Below are 17,171 nucleotides of genomic sequence, written 5' to 3' on the forward strand. Positions count from 1 at the left end.
AACTGTTGGAATTTTTTTTTGTCTTTCACTCTGTGTAACAGGTCTCTGCCTAACCCTGTAAACCTGGTAGAAATGGATACCTGAAGACTTAGCAATGTAGACATTCCCATTCAGTAACAGAAATGTGTGTACTCAGACAGGACCAACTCCCAAATGCCTTAGTTTTCTCCCACTTTGGTTGTGAAACAAGAGCCTCAATCTCTTCCAAAGGTTGGCAAACAGCACCCGTCCAAAGAGCACAGAATCACATATTTACCTACGTCACCCAGTGCACATGACAGAGAGCAGGGACCAAGGGTCAGCCTCCCAAGGGACCCCATGGCACGCTGATGCCTGCAGGAGAGACAGGTGGGGCTGTTTGCTTTCCTCAGGTTCTGTATAAAAGGGAAAGCTCATGCTGAGCCATGGCTTTGGAAGATCCCACTTTATGGCAATTCTGTTGGGCACCCTCTGAGAGCTGCAAGAGACAGACAGACCACCTTTCACAGACTTCAGGGCTGGGAAATGACAAAACAAGTCTACTCCAGAAGCTCTGCAGGACAAGTTATGTGCATTAGATCCTAGTAATGGCTTGGAAATAAAGTGTAGGATGGAGGTTTGGACCAGGGTCATCAGCAGTGTGAAAGCTACCTCAACCTGTTGCTTAACTTCTGCTGCTTGCCTAAACAGTGTACTTTCCAAAGGGCAGCTCTGAAAAATAGAGAAGGGCACCCTGGGGTCTGATAAATTGGCTGGACTCTAGCGACTTCAGAATATTGTCTGTTTGCATCAGCTGGGGGGGACCAGCCATGAAAATATCACTAATACCAGAAATCCTGAATATAGGAGCTCTACCCATCTGCCTTCTGCAGTCTGAAGGCCAAGAAGGAAAGGGGTTGTTTTCTTTGCTTGCTCTCTGAGTCACTGCGTTTGCTCCGTTTTACTTTTCTGGTCTCTTAAATGATCAGAATAGGCACTCTTAAGACCATAAAAAGCAAGGCCCCATTTTGCCATGCTGTTGTCATCTCTAGCATTTGTTGCTATCTATTTATTAAGGTACATCCTCTTAATAAAAACATCCAAGAAATCAGCCTTTGTTTGCTGATTATACATTCAGGTATTCCAGATTCATAGCGCTCATTTACCATAATTGAAGCTTACGATGAGTACAAATTTTCTGCTAAAAGAAAAAGAGAAAATAGCAAAATGGTATGCGGCAGTGTTCATGTAGAGATAAAGCAATGATTGTGTCATTTGTTTTGGAGGGTAGATTTGCTGTTAAGCTGAAGTCTAAAGTAGAGTACATTGATTTACAGAAAATTGCTCAGTTACACACATATTAGACATTTACAAATCCTACTTCAGAAGCCCCTGAATACTGATAAGCCTTTGTGATTTCAGCCAAGTATGTCATCAATAACATCACTGTCTGTTTATAAACATTTTTTTTTCCTGATTCAGGTAGTCAAAGTTCAGGAAAATATTTGTCTTTGGTCTCTGCAAATGAATGGCTTGAAATTCAGTGACATTGCCCTCTTCAAAGGGAACCGAAGGAACTCAATCCTGTTTCCTAGAAGAGGCTCAAAGAAGCAGGAGAGCCAATGTGACTTTCCAGAGAAGTGGCATCCTTCTTTTTTTTTTTTTGCCATTTAATGGAAAAAAAAAATCCTCTTGCATCTTGAGAGCTTTGAAAAAATGTTTTCTTGATCTCCTGGCTTACTTGTGGAAGAGCTATGTATATGACTTGAAAGAATGCATTAATAAATAAAATACCTTCCTATAATTAAGACAGAAAATTTGGACTTGGTCAGTCCCCATCTAATAGCTGGCACTGGGATCTTTTTTCCTGAAAGGCTTTGGCCCCATCTGAAAGTCCTCACTTAGCAAATCACTTATGCAGATGCTGCTGTGAAGCAGATGTGCTTAAGAGTTGCTGAAGTGCGACCCTACATTTCTCTCATCCTCCCTTGAGTATAACTGCAGAAAACAATCTGTCTTTTGTCTGTCTTGTGCACTGAGAGAAAGCTTTAGCAAGCAGGTGGTGTCCCCTATTACATTTCAACACAGAGAATACACGATAATAGAACTTGGCACCAAAGCAAAATGCAAGTAAATATCATGTGGTGCATCTATCTGTTACTCCAGAGCAAACATTAGGAAATGAATAATCTAAAAAATTATGTACAAGAGGGCAGAGCACAGGCCACTGTGACAGAGGCTTCCTCTGCTCAGAGGCAGCCACCAGTGCTGTGGTGTTTCCTCCAGAGCTGGCACCCTCCATCCCTCCCTCGGCCCGGCGCTGGCCTCGAAATACCCATTTTCTCCGTAGGCTGTGAAAGCAACATGGGGAAGATTTTTCATAGGAGGGGCAAGATGTTAATTTGTTTGCTCTGCTGAGTTTCCACACTTGATTCCCACCCTGCTGTATTGCCCTCCCCTTCCAGCTTCTGGTAGGGTAAAGCTGCTCCCCTCTTCACCCACCCCTCTTGTGCCACCCTAACAGATTTGGCTGACAACAGCATAAAAACCAGTAGAAATGGTGGTAACCAGTAACACTTATTCTTCTTTGCCTGGGGACAGGTTTTGCGCTGGTTAGTGCTCCAGAGATGTGTCTGCTCCTTAGTGCTGTGGTTGTGCGGGAGTGTCTCATGGCACTAGCACCTCCTCCTGTTACAGAGAAAAATGTCAGGCTGGGGTCAACGTGTGTCATCATGAGCACGCAAACCATGAGTTGAAAAAAAACCCCAAATTGGTGCATTTGTCCAGCAGCACTGGCACTGCTGGATGGTGTTACACTGTAGAGGTTACTCTGCTGGTTTTTCTCTGAAAACCCTGAGATGCACGCAGGCATAGAAAGTAAATACTTTAGTTAAAATGAAAAAGATGCCTCATACAGTTTCTCAAGATGGCCCTCCTCACAACAGCCAGGAAGGAAGCAGAGGGGTGCCTGGGGGTCTGACAGTGGTCTCTGGGACACAGACCCCCATGGGTCACCTCCCCAGCTCGTCTCCTACCACAGCGGCACTTGCTTCAGCCACAAGTGGATGAAACCAAACAGCAGACAACTCAGCAACCCGCTGAGGTTCTATCTTCTGAAAGCCCATGAGCTATGAGCTGGGTTTCCCCCTGAAGCCTGAGCACCAATATGGCTAAGATTCTTCTCTTATCTCGTATAACTGTGCGTATTCTCATTACCCATATTGGTGCCTTATCCTCACTGAGTGGCAAGAGCTATTTCCCTCTTACTATCCAAAAGTGGGTTGTGGGGGAAGAGAAGGAAGAGGAGGAATAGTTGGCTCTTAGTTCACCCTCCTGTCAATCAATCAGCAGCAATTCCTTCCAGACAATAACAGAAAAACGTCTTTGTGCAGATCAGCAACTGCTCATCAGCCTTTATGAGAACCTGCTGGGACTGAGCTTGAAATCAGTGCATTGAAATACAGCGTGCTGGCTGAGCTAATGAGCTGTAAGAGCAAAAGAGGACGGGGGAAGGAGAGAGAGGGGGAGAGGAGAAAAGTTTGAAGATCCAGTTCCTGCTCAAGCTCCACTGGGAGGTGGGAGCTCACCCAGACGATACCTGCAGCATCCCAGCTCCAGGGCCATAAACGGTGGTGGCAGCAGCGCAGCTTTGCACGAGCAAGCAATGTTGAGAAAGGAGAGGAAGCTTTTGTGGTATCTACTGTGGCAGCAGCATGCCCTCTAAAGGAGCTCTGCCTTTCTCCGCAACACTTCTAGACCTCTTCAGATCATCACTTCAGTTCTCAGTGTCTCACCAAAGCTCCATGCCTTAAGCAGATGTGACTATGTCTATATACAGCTATATGTATGTACATACACACACCCCTCAGGGTGAATTTGAATGGATAGTTGTGATGCAGCTTTTTGACAGGCAGTTTTGCACCCAGTCACACCTCTGTCATCAGCAGCCCATTTTTGTGCCCTTAGACGTTTGCAAAATGTGCACACGGTGTCCCAGCAGCGATTGCCCCTTGTAAAATGATGACAGCTCCTTAGGAGACACAAAGCCATCATCTAGGTGCAAGCTGTGCTGTCCCTGGCTCTATTTTATATAAGGGGCACCCGCTTTTGGAGATCATCTCCCCCATTTTGCAGGCAGCACAGGAGGAACACGAAGTTTGTTGCTTTCTCAGCTTCACAACAAAGCTATCCAGTTCTAAAATTATCAAAGTGAAATGGAGGCTTATGAAACATGTGTGTGGGTGTTAATGGAGACAGAACCGCTCTTATAACTGCCTTAAAAGCTATTTCATTAAATAGTTTCATTGTCAGGGACTTCAAACATGCACGATTAATATCTTAACTGACTCTGCCTCATTTTGCATTATCTCAAAGGACAAATTTATAAGATGATACACACTATTTAGTCTTTACAATGCTTGCATCTGTAACTGGCATGCTTTGGGAGAGCTTTACCGTCGTTGCTTGTTATAGAAACATATTAACTTGCCACAAACAACTAGAAGTAAATTAATCAGATTCATGAATGCGTTAAGGAGTTAGCTACTATATATAAACTGCCAAAAGTAACCTGAAGGGAGGTAAATATTGCTCAGAGATATTAAACAACCCATGTATAAATCAACTTAATTTAAAGCATCACTGAAACTACCAGTGCTGTTTGACTTGTGACATAAGGTCGTATATTTTATAGAAATGCTTTTACTGAAAACGTTTAGATTTTTAAAAATGTTACAAATATTTTATAGATTTCCTGTTTCCTGAAATTTCATTTTTAAATTTGGGATAGTATTACTAGGGCATCTGTCCATTTTATTAGGTAGCCTCAATGTGTTAAGATGGAAAAAGAAAAATATTTGATTATAGGATGCCTTAAAACACACTGCTTTTCAGAAATGTTTCATGCCTGGCAATTGTCTCTGTGCATCATTGTACTCATAGGAATCCCTCTGCTTCTCCAAGCATAACATATTTTCAGTGTGTGGGATGCTTAAGGGAAAGGAGACCTTTTCTGTGAGTGGACAGGGAAAGTTGTCAGCTTCCTTAATCTTGCAAATCAAAGACAGAAAGGAGATATGTTCGTTCCCTGTGAATATGTTAGAGTAAAACACCAAAAAGCTCTTTCATCTAGTGGAAAATATTAGCATAGAAATAAATATGAGCACGTTAGGAAGACAAGAATTGACAGGTCTACGCAGCCCAGAGATCTTGTTTCTGATGTAGTGATGCTTAGGGAAGAGTACAAAAATGTATCCATTTTAGGTTATCCCCAGCACTCCTCACACATTTTGAAATATTACAGGAATCAAGCAGGATATCACAGATCTCTGAGATTAAAGAGGGAATGTGATGCCCCAGTTTTCTTGGAAAGAAAAGGTAATCCATCCTTGTCTTCAAAGATCACTCTGGCACTAAACACATCTCTACTTTTTCTTGGCAGCACTCCTCAAGAGCCTCGCAGGTTCTGAAAAAGCTGGGCTGTTGTGCAGAAGACAGATTGAGATTCCTGACATCAGGAGGAGAATAAAAAGGAAAGAAGGTGTGCTTCACAGTGGGAGGGATGCACACTCCGCATTTCCATGAGCTAGATGTCCCCAGCATGCTGTACAATGTCTGGGGGCATTGCATCGCCCGCTGAAGGTTCTCTCTGCACGGACACTGACTCCATCCCACCAAGAAGGCAAGGCACCAACTTATAGACCATTGCAATGTATGTGCCGGGCAGCTGAAATAAACTGTCTTTGGGGTTATGAATGAAACCAAACAAGCCTGTTGTGGCAGATGGCATTCCTGTCACCAGCATCCTCTGAAAGACACTTGGATACATTGCTGGAGAGAACTGTATAAACCTAGACAAGAACACTGAAGAGGAGATCTACTGGGAACATGGTATCAGCAGAATGCGTGCCCTTGCTGCAGACACATCTCCTTACTTCCATGCCCTAGTAGCCTTTCTTGCTTTCACTCTATGGTGGAGCTATATCTTCTACTCCACCACTGCTGCCTTCTGCCCTCTTGCAGAAAGACCTTCAAATTGATTTGTCCTACTAAAGTTTAGACACCAAACAAGGCAGCTGATTCACAACTGTAGGCGCAGAGTCTGTGAAAGGGAGACACACCTCCAGAAAGAGATTGGGATGGATTTTGGAGTTTCTTTCTTTGGGTACATCTTAGGGCAATTACACCCCTAATTTACATGCTGCTCCTGGCGCACTAATTGTAACTAGGATGACTCATGCAATATAAGAGAAAAGGTGTTACCAGCTTTCAATTATCTGTCGGTCTAGTGACATCTTTCATAGCTGAAATGGCTTCAGGACTTATGTTCAAGGCTGCTCTCCAGCCTGACTTGCCAAGGGCCTGCTTAGAACCCATGTTGCCACACTGCCTTATCCCTTCGCTTTTTTTGAACTCACAGGCTTTTTTTTCCTCCACAGACTGCACTATTCCTCCACTCTTCTTGTCAGGGGAAGTCTCCTCACACCCACAGATTCAGAAATCCTAGCTGTTATTGAAGGCCAGGGCAAGAGTCTTAGAAGGTAAGCAAGCAGTCGGCATGCTAACGGATATTTGAGGTTAGACACTCTGATAGTAGCAATAGCTGCCCTGGTCTAAAAATACCTTGTAAGATTACATTAACTGCGAGGACACTGTATGAGAGCTATTTTCACGTGAAAACAATGTCTGTGACTTTCAAGGCAAATGTATTTGTTGTTTTGCAAAAACCTTCATCTGGAGAACTTTTCTATCTTCTCCTGTTGCCTCCTGCTCACAACCCCCATCATGTTTTTGTTCTTTCTGCTGTTTAATGTTTATCTCCCTTTGTAAAAATAAAAGTCAGATGGGAAATTGTCTTTTCTGGGCATTCCCACAGCACATATTTGCATTTTTGAGCAGTATCTCAATAGCACAGTGTTCTTAGATAATCTGAAATCACAGAGGCTATGCAGGTAGCAATCACAGTGCTATGCACAAGCACAATTGACTGAATCAACGGCCCAGGAACAAAACAGACTGGCTGAAAGTGCAAAGGTTAGCTGTCAACTTTACTCCAACAAATATATGCAGTCCTGTCTCCTATAATCTGCAGGTTAAAGGGCAACGACATCCTGGGATGGTGATTTTTTTCTCTGTTGTCCAGCCACAGTGAATTCCAGGCTGTGTGTGGACCAGCAGCAGAGAGTGACATTGGTTTCCAAGAAACCCTTTAATCTGGAGATACTTCAAAAGTTTCAGAAAACCTTGATCTAATCTGACAAATTGCAGCACCTCCAGAGGATTCACGCAACTTGAAGCATTTATCTTTCTTTTCTTTTTTTTTATCCTCAGTCATGATGAGAGGAGGTGATAAAAGTGCCCCCCCCGCCCCATTGCTGAAGTGAAAGGTATCCAGTTTCTCCAGCACTGATGTTCTGACAGCTCAAATAGTAAGCAACAAGGATCTGAGTTATTTTTTGTTTGTTTGTTGTTTTTTTTTTTTTCCTGCTGGAACTGCATTTAAAAAGACACCACCACAGAAGAGCTACAGAGGGGGTCAGTGGTGAAGGGATAAGTTGCTGGGACCGGTCTAACTCTCCGCGGGCCTTCAGTAACATGGGCAGATGGAAGGTTTTTGTAGGAGAGAAAGATGCTAACATAAGCGTCTGCAGTAAAGCAGGAGTCAAGTGTCCTGTTTTTACAGCCTCTGGCTTGTGTCCAGATTCAAACCTCCCTATTCCCTCCAAACTCAGTGTGCAGCATTCAGCGATGCTTGCTTCTGGCTGAGCCCTGGATGGCTTCTTTTGGACAACTTCATTTGGCATCACTGATGCCAGCAAAGATCCCTGCCTCATGGTTTTCAACTGGAACCACTCTTCCCCGGTGTTTCTTTCTCAATATATTAGAGCTAAGCAAACAGCCACCAAAATAGATTTAAAGAAGCACCAATATAAACAGGAACGTTTTGCTGTTGTTTTCAGTTGGCAGGACCGAACGCAGCTGCTTGCTGAACCGGGTAAATAGAGAACAGGGCAGTATTACACTATCAGGGTTCAAGGCAAACCTTTCCCTCCTTTTTTTTTTTTCCAATTTTGTGCATATTTTGGAGATGTTTTTAGAAGTTGGTGGGGTTTTTTTTAAGGCTTCAGTCTGGGTTTCTGGAAAAGAAACAATCTGAAATTGATTGTAAAGTTATTCCCTAGCAAAAAGCAAATACAAATCATGTAGAAATGCTGACAATAGAAAGAAGTTTTCACAAAAAAAAAAAAAATCTTTGTTTTTAAAAAGACTATTCTTTAGTTACCAATTTTATGCTTCCATGTTTTGATGTTCTCTGTGTCATGAATAAGCAGAGGTTGCAAATCTGCCATCCTGGACCAGACATAAAACTGAGCCAATTCCCCTCCTACTTGCAGTGGTTTGGGAAAAGGACCAAGCGGAGGGTGTCGTGATTTCACAAAGGTGAGTGGTAGGGAGTCCACCTTCACACAAGGTGCCCAGCCTCATTATGGGATGGAGGTTGTCTAACCATGAAGGATAATAAGTATTACACAACATTTATTCACCACAACAAAATTCTGATATTCTTGTTCTCCTTATCTTCTATGATTCTATGATTCTATGATTTATACGTGCCAAATGGTGCTTTAAAACTTGCTGAGATACTGGGTCAACTTCTGTGTTTCTTATTTCGCTGGCTTAATTACTCACAACATGAAAACACTTTTATGATTTTCCCACCTTTCAACATCAATGGAAGTATCTACTGGATTCCCACACTCTTACACTAAAGCACAGCCATTCAAAGGAATAAGTGCTTTTGTAACAGTATTAAGATCAATTAAGATCATGTTTCTCAGGTACTAGATAAAAAGAGGTGGTCCCTGGCTGTCGCTGCTCACAGTTTGAGTAGACAATGCTAAAGACCAGTGGAAATAGATATTATTTAGCAGAATCACAGCATGGATTCAGCCTCCCCATGCTTGTCAGATGTCCAGTCTCTACACTCTCTCTATGGTCCTTCCCTGGACTCTCTCCAGTATGTCCATGTCTCTCTTGTACTGGAGAGCCCAGAGTTGGACCCAGCACTCCAGATGAGTCTCACCAGTGCTGAGCAGAGGGAAGGATCAGCTCCTTTGTCCTGCTGGCAATGCTCTTCCTAATGAAGCCCAAGATACCATTGGCTTTCACTGTTACAAGGGCACAGTGCAGGTTCCTGTCCAACTTGGTGTCCACCAGGAACCCCAAGTCCTTTTCTGCCAAGCTGCTTCCAGGTGGCCAGCCTCAAGCTTGTACTGGTGCAGCACTTTGCATTTCTTTCCCCAGGTGCAGGACTTGGCATTTCTTTTTTGAATTTGAGGTCCCTGACAGCCCATTTCTCCAGTCCTCTGGATGGCTGCACAACGTGCTGGTGTATCAGCCACTTCCCCCCGTTTTGTGTTGTCTGCACTCAATGGGTAGAGATTTGACATCAAAAGAGGTGAGCAGCCCTCCTCAGACCATACAGGAACGCTGGGTAAAAACAGGATCTGTCTTCAATCATAAATTATCCTTCTGTGTGCAACAAATTTTCCCTTTAACATACAGCAAATATATTTGTTAACAGTTTGGTTAGAAATATCATATCTATTTCCTTTCTGGATTATTTTTAATATCATTGCAACCCACAGTGAGTTGTAACGGGGCAAAACTATAAATGAGTTGTTCCTGTCTTGAAATTTTTATCTAACAAGTTATCTTGGTGTGGAAGGAGTTGCATTTGCTCTCAGCATTTGTTGGAGTCAGGCTCCAGACTCTGACCATCAGATCTTCCCTCTGCCTTCTGCCACTGGTGGTCCTGGCATCTTGGTCTCACCCAAGCTCTCTGAAATTTTGCAGACTTCCAGCAACTGCTCACCTCTGAGCATTCATCCGTCCTGAAGGCTCATGCTCTTGCCCTTATTTCTCCTCTCTGAACAGCATGAGTCCTGTTGCTTCATGATCACTAGCTATAAATGGAAAAGACAGGAGAGTCCAGGAAATGCCTTCCCGTATCAGATTGGTGTCCGTTTGTCCTGGTGCTCTGGAGAGAGCACACAAATCTTGCTTCTACCCGAGGTCCATTATCCTTGTAGCGCCCCACACAGCAGTTGTAGGATTAGGGATGTTAGAGGGTATGTCCTGCCTTCTTTTCTTTAGGATCTGTTTATGGAACAGTTGATCATGAGGTTTTTCTCCAGTACTTTTGCACCTGATGGTGCTGTATGTCTCCACAACCTCCACTCGCAACAAGTTCCCAAATTTCTCTATTTGCCATGTCAAATTTTTCTTGCTACTATTTACTATAAATTCATTCATATTTCATTGAGTGCCCACATTTCTACTATTGAAGAATCAGGTGAACAATGTCTCTGCATTCACCTTACTATTGCCTTCCTGTTTTGTAAGCCTCTGTCATATCCTTCCTCAGCCTTCTCTTCTCCAAACGGAAGCAAACCAGCCTTCTCAGTCTCTCTTCATAAGCAGCTTGCATCATTACCTTCACCATTTTAATTGCCATTCTCTATAGCTTTTTAAATTCTGCTATATCCTTCTTCAGATGCAGAGATCAGAGCTGCACACAATACTCAAGATCTGTGGGTACACTAAGGTCTTACAGCATGGCTGTTTCCACCAGTGTGACGTGTAGCATGTATCAAAAAAAAAGCCAAACCAAACAGAGATAGAGGATGCAACCAGTACAGAATCAGCATCAACTGTTCCAAAATATCTGTAGGTAAAAGCAATGGTGAACAAGAAGTGGGATAGGCACTGAAAAGTGGAGAAGTTACATGGGTTTGATGGATGGACCACTCAGTGGATAAGGAATTGGCTGGATGGCCACACTCAAAGAGTTGCGGTCAACAGCTTCATGTCCAAGTGGAGACTGGTGATGAGTGGTGTTCCTCAGGGGTCAGTACTGGGACTGACACTGTTTAACATCTTTGTCAGTGACATGGACAGTGGTACAGAGTGCACCCTCAGCAAGTTCACCACCGACACCAAGCTATGTGTTGTGATCATGCTAGGGGGGAGGGACCTTGACAGGCTGAAGAGGTGGGCCTGTGTCAACCTCATGAAGTTCAACCACGCCAAGTGCAAGGTCCTGCACGTGGGTCAGGGCGATCCCAGGCACAAATACAGGCTGGGCAGAGAATGGATTGAGAGCAGCCCTGAGGAGAAGGACTTGGGAGTGATGGTGGACAAGAAACTCAACATGAGCCGGCAATGTGCCCTTGCAGCCCAGAAGGCCAACCACATCCTGGGCTGCATTAAGAGGAGCGTGGCCAGCAGGTAGAGGAAGGTGATTCTGCCCCTCTACTCCGCTCTGGTGGGACCCCACTTGGAGTACTGTGTCCAGTTCTGGAGCCCCCAGCATAAGAAAGACATGGACCAGCTGGAGAGGGTCCAGAGGAGGGCCACAAAGATGATCAGAGGGCTGGAGCACTTCTCCTATGAGGACAGGCTGAGAGAGTTGGAGCTGTTCAGCCTGGAGAAGAGGAGGCTCCGGGAAGACCTTATAGAGGCCTTCCACTACCTCAAGGGGGCTTATAGGAAAGATGCAGAAAAGCTCTTCAGTAGGGCCTTTTTTGACAGGACAAGGGGTAATGGTTTTAAAATAGAGGGAGGTAGATTTAGATTAGATATTAGGAAGAAATTTTTTACAATGAGGGTGGTAGAACACTGGAACAGGTTGCCCAGACAGGTGGTTGATGCCCCATCCCTGGAAACGTTCAAGTCCAGGTTGGACGGGGCTCTGAGCAACCTGATCTGGTTGGAAATGTCCCTGCTCCTTGCAGGGGGGTTGGATTAGATGACCTTTAAAGGTCCCTTCCAACCCTAATGATTCTATGATTCTATGATACTTGATTAGAGATTTAATATTGAGGCCTTAGAGAAGAGAAAGGTGTACTGCTTTGTAAAGATGTAGTGCAGTGTGGCAAAGAAATCACAGGCAGCTCCTGTGGGCGAGGAGCAAAGAGATGGAAAACAGGAGAAAGGGCTTGAGCAACTGCTGGGTGCAGGAAGAGGGGGGAAATAATTCAAAACTTTCTCTCCTAGGATTCATGGCTATTAAAACAAAACAACAGAGAAGGGTAAACTAACACACAAAAAAATTATACCCTGGTATAGAGAATACAACTCAATGATCTGCAAAGTAAAGAACTTGGAGGAAAATTCACTCTAAATCAATTTTTTTCACAGTAAAAAGAAACTGATTGAAAGTAGTAACAACAAACAGCAGAGCTACTTAAATTCAAATTACCACAGGGTAAAATCCCAGCTCTAATGTCTATGATTTTATGAAAGTAATCTAATTAGTCACAAGTGACTAGGGCTAAGGATTAAAACCAACCACTATGGGAAAAGGCTAAAAGATAGGATCTCCAGCTTGCGATGGAAGATGGGGCTCCTGGAAAAGAGCACAAAGGCAAAGAGGCTTTGTAAAGGGAAGTGAGGTTTAAGAGGCAAACTGCATCAGTGATGAGAAAAGGGAGCCAAAATGACTAGATAAAGAGAGTCAGGAAATTCAGATTTAGAAAAGATAAGGCCAGACGAAGATAAGAAAAGAGGAAAAGGGCATTTTCATGCAGAACAAATCTTCAGTCATTAAGTAAAAGATCTTACAACAAAGGTGTGGGTTAATATCTGTGTAACATGCCTCATCTGTAATCCCCACCAGTTTAACAATGTCTTTGCAGGGTGGACCTGCAGTATGTGGGGCTGAAGAAAGCCAGCTCTTCCTCTGATGCACAAGAAACAATTCTTCACACGTTAGACACAGCTCTCAGTGAAAGCTTTCATCTGGCTAGGTGGAAAATGAAGAAATAATTTCTTACAATAAACATGAACAGCATCAAAAAAATAAGCAAAGCCTTAAAGCTGCAGTTGCCTCAGGTGGATGTTTAGGTAGGGCCAAAGCTATGCCCCTATTGAGGATTCTACCACTGCAGTTATGTCCACAAAAGGCACATCCCCAATTTTTAGACCTGAGCTACCTTCTGTATAATTTAATGCTAGGCTGTGTTTTTTTTTTCCCTGGTTTTAGGACCTGACCTAGCATTTAGCTATACACCTATCCTTACCACTTTGTGGTCTTTACTAAATGGTGTTTCAGATGACAGCAGTGATCTGGCATCCATCTACGACACTGCCAGAGAGGCAGAGCAAGAAGGGCAGATAAACACATTTAACCTTCTGTTGCAAGCGGATGCTACGGGATGCAGGAGGAGGGCTACGCAGAGCCTCCTCCTCACCGTCCTTCTGCAGGCTGCAGCCAGATAAGGGCACAAACAGAGCAGAAAGATTCAGATTAGACCGACAACATCAGGGTAGTAAAATATCTGCTTATTCAGAGCTGTGGTTTAGGATGGGAAAAGACAGCGAAGAGGCCCTTTACTCACACAGGCGTGTGCTCGGCCCCCTCTCACCCCAGCAGGGCAGGCAGCTATTCTTGACTCCGGTTGAGCTATTCACGACACCCAGAGCGAGGGAACTGAAGCACAGAGATTAAGTGACTTCCCCACCAGTGGTGACAACCAGGAAAGAAACCCAGATTTCCTGCTTTGCCCTTTTGGGTTTTAATCACAAACCTTTCCACCGCAGGGTCTGCAAGCCTCTCCTTTGCTTTCCCCCTACTCCAAGCCAACTACTCTACATCATTAGCAACCAACTGCTGTGGGGACGGTGGGGCTCAGGCATGGCATTTAGTCCACTTTCCCCTCTTACTTCCCTTTCTCTTCCCACAGTGCTCATGAACTTCAAGTGCCAGTGCCCAAAGCTGAAAGGGTCCCGCAGGCACCATGCATCCCCCAAAGCTCTCCGGAGCCTCCTCACCTTCTGCTCACAGAGGCAAGGGGGCAGGCACAGACCCCATATAACTCCACCACCTGTGGGTCACATCAAATGGCTGTTGCATGGCAGCAGGGGCAAGGATCACGCAAACTGCATGGTTATGCAAAGGTGAATGTAACTCTGGTGTTTTCTAAATGAATGCGTGACTTCTGCGGGTTTTTTTTGTTTGTGTCTGGCATGTAAACACCTGTAATACAGTGTATTGATGTTTCTGGCTTCTGATATAGATGGGCCTGTCTGAAATGTCATTATCTAAAACCTGAAAAGCCTTTATTCTTGCATGCCAGGGTCTATTTTTAATGCATGGCATGATCCTTCTCTTAGGAATAATCACTAGCTCCCCATTCATTTCTCCTCTCTGTTTCATTCTCAGCCTCTGATCTTGCCACTGTCCCCCCAAACTGTGGAAGAAACAACCTCCTGCTATCTGCAGAAACACCCTTCCCTCCGGCCTCGTGCCCCAGCAGCCTCGGCACAGTCCCCGTCCCCATCACCCGGGCTGCAACTGCCTCCTTTATCTGCAGCTGCCAGCCCTTCCTCTGTCTTTTCGCTCTGCCATCGAGGCCTAGAGCAGCTTCCTGTCGTATTTTCTGTGCCACTTGTATCTTAACTTGTACCTCAAGTAATCTCTGCCTCTGGTGAACATTTTCCACATCATGTCTTTCTGCAGACCGTAGATCTTCATTTGCGCCCGTCCTTTGCACTTCCTACTGAATCTCTTCTTTACTGACTTGTGATTTTAGGGTTTCCTGTTCTCAGGAGCCAGGATCTCCAGGCAATATAATACAAACTGCCAAATGAATTTGCTTTTGACCTTCTGATTAAAGTATATAAGCTAACTCTTGCTCTTGTACATGCAAAGTGTACATTGCACGTGTCCATTTCTCCTGCTTCTTTTCCCCTTCCCATTTTTGAACAAAATCCTGCTTTTAGTCGTTGCTGCAGTCAAGACTTCTCACAAGGAGTCAGTTACAGGCAGCGTATTTAACAGCTTGACTATTAAATAACAGTGTGTATATAGGAGAGCCTAAAATAAGTTGCAAATGTTCTATACGTTATGTTTTGAAACTAGAAAGAATGGGCATAATCTAAACAATATGGATCTAAATTCATAGCACTCTATGTACTTTCATTTGCTTAGAAGAAATCAGGACATTTAGTGAAGATTATGCTTTAAATATTTGCCCCATTAAAAAGTACACTTTGGGAAACAGCTATATGGAAAAGAACCATAACTGAGGATTTCCATGTTGTATGCTCCTTCATTTAACACAGGCAGCATCAATATCCCAGTTAACACAATTTATCATGAAATCCACCTCATTTTCCTTTTAGGAGGGGATAAAAAAAAATAATGCAACAACTAGATTAGTTTTAACTGAGGTTAATAAGAGATTCTTTAAAAGTGTAAATACTGTCCAACATAAACGTAAAAAAATTTTGCTCATATTTTTAACACATCTAGATGTAGAAAGAATCAATTTCTATTGGTTTGTAAAAACTGTCAGTGGTCTTCTCCATGGAGAGAGCTGTATTGGGAGTTTTCTTCTAAACACAGTCCTTGACCAGAAGAATGTTGTTTCTTTCTTCAGTTGCAGCCAGAAATAACTCAGATGTGATGGGCTACTCTTAAGAGTTTATTCCAAGACTGTACCTCTGCTGTGAGAGCAAACTTCAAACGGGCTGCAGCCTTACACAGCCCTGTGTAGCAGAGTTCATGAGAACATACGTATGCAGGTGCCCCCTTCCTTTGACATCACCTGCTGAATTTGCAATATACACGTGCAATAGGATTACTCGTGCTCAAATGCATGCGTAAATTTCTACAGCATCAGGAACTTCCTGAGGAAATAAACTACTAAAAAAATCAGGCACTCCCACCCTTCGCTCTCTGCCATCCCACCCAGGTCGGAGTCACCTCTGACAGAGCTCTCAGCTGACTCAGATAACACTTTTAGCAACTTTTCTAGACCAAGAATATCATGACTCCAGAAAATACATCCAGGGAAAGTACACTTGGGAAGCTAAAAAACTTCTGTTTCTGTATCTTAGGACACAAACAACCCACTGCATTTCTGTATCCAGAAAATCAGTCTTAGAAATGCTGGTGCTGGTCCATTCTTATTTCCCAGCAACACATACCGGTGAAAAAGTATGACTTCAGGGGATAGGAGAAATGATACCTACAAGTCCATGTGAAGCAATCTCTACTCAGCACTTTGGGATTTGTACTGGCTGTCAAGCTCGTCAGATGGACGTGACAGGGCTAATTAGAGGCTCTCAGCCTCATGTTTTGTTGTACACACTGATGTTGCTGCGGCTGCAGTCAGTGTAAGCAGCTGAGCCTCTCACGGGGCACCTGTTGAACGAGGAGTGTGGAGCAGCAGACTGCTCAGGAGCAGGGCTCCACGGCCAGGACGTGCAGAGCTCGGGTCCCATAGCATCCCAGATGTGCCAAGAATGATGGTGCTCAAAAAGATCACAACCTACACTTGTGACACGGAGAGCTCACAACCTACACTTTCTCTCCAGGCAAACGCAGACAGGAGTGTGTATATGCATCTGTCTGGTTAAGTGCCCATTGAATTGTTTTATTTCTGTTGCGATTGTGGCATTTGAGAGTATTTTAGGCCATGCTGGGATCTTCAGTTACTGAAATCTATGCCAAACCAAGCAAACTTAGTTCCCAGGTGGTTCCATGTAGAGCCAAGCCAGCTCAGTTTGCTTTTCTCTGATTCTGCCATTTCCTTACTTAACTGGGAGAACAAAGCGGGATGGGGGCTCAGACAGACCCAGTGCAGATGGCTGTCTCTGAGCTGGTCCCCACTATATTGTCCACGGGGAGAGACAAGCAGTTTTACATCACAGTTGATCTCTTCTGAAGGAGTTTTTTCTCCCTGACCAGCAAAGCATCACTCTGAGCACTCAGTCCTGTGCCACTGACATTGCTGGGGAGCTATGCCCTCAATTAGAGATATCTTTGGGTCTCGTCGTAGTTCAGCCCCGCTTGGGACCAGACTACGCAGTCTCTCTCTCACTCCCCCCACCCTCCAAGAGAATGGGGGGAGACAATATAAGAAAAACAGCTCAAGGTTTGAGATAAGGACAGGGAGAAATCCTTAAAGTTACCATTACAGGCAAAACAGACTCGACTTGGGGAAAAATACTCATTTATTTCTAAAACTAGCAGGAGAATGAGACAGGGAACAAGATAACCTCCCCACATCCCTCCCTCTTCCAGGGGTTAACATTATCTCTACTACCTTCCTCCCCACCCTGAGCGGCACAGGGGGGAAGAGGGAATGGGGGTCACGGTCAGTTCATCACGCGTTGTTTTACACCGCTACTTCATAGTCTGGGGA

Source organism: Chlamydotis macqueenii, chromosome 1 (genome assembly GCF_036417535.1).
Source record: "Chlamydotis macqueenii isolate bChlMac1 chromosome 1, bChlMac1.mat, whole genome shotgun sequence".
Taxonomy (NCBI): Eukaryota; Metazoa; Chordata; class Aves; order Otidiformes; family Otididae; genus Chlamydotis; species Chlamydotis macqueenii.